Genomic DNA, 578 nt, shown 5'->3' with positions numbered 1-578 from the left:
GGTGTCATTTAAAATGCTAACGTCCGGGATATTTCAAAAATGTATCAGCTGATCTGAATGAAATTTTCTATAATGGTCATTCATGTTCCAATGAAGAAATGATTACATTTTGGGGACGATCCAGATTTGGATGCGATCATTTAAAATGCTAATGTGCCAGACTTCCTAAAATGGTTAGCTATTGCCAAGAAAAAAAATCATGCTATTTTGGTTACGCTCCGGAGTAGGATGTGCTTGTGGAGACCCTTAAAACGGAACGTCCCTTACATAAATGTCTGATCAATGATCTGAATGAAACTTCCGAGAATGGTTTGTCAGGGTCCAAGGAACAATGTTCGAAGGCTCGGAGTGTGCTCTAGTTTATTTTATTTTACTTGCCTTTTGTGCAGTTTCTTTCTGATGGTTATTGTTCTGTGGGAGGTTATTGTTCTGTGGGAGCAGGCTATAGCCTTTTTATACCCTCATAACACCTTAATGTTACCCTATTTTATTCATTTTAATTAAATTTTGGAACGCCAGCAACTTATTGTAAAGTCATAATTTTTAGAGATAACAAATAAGTGGAAATTAAATTGAAT

The sequence above is a fragment of the Anneissia japonica genome, unplaced genomic scaffold (assembly GCF_011630105.1).
Source record: "Anneissia japonica isolate Jap-2015-1 unplaced genomic scaffold, ASM1163010v1 scaffold287834_len5846547_cov211, whole genome shotgun sequence".
Classification (NCBI taxonomy): Eukaryota; Metazoa; Echinodermata; class Crinoidea; order Comatulida; family Comatulidae; genus Anneissia; species Anneissia japonica.
This window is presented reverse-complemented; position numbering follows the sequence as displayed.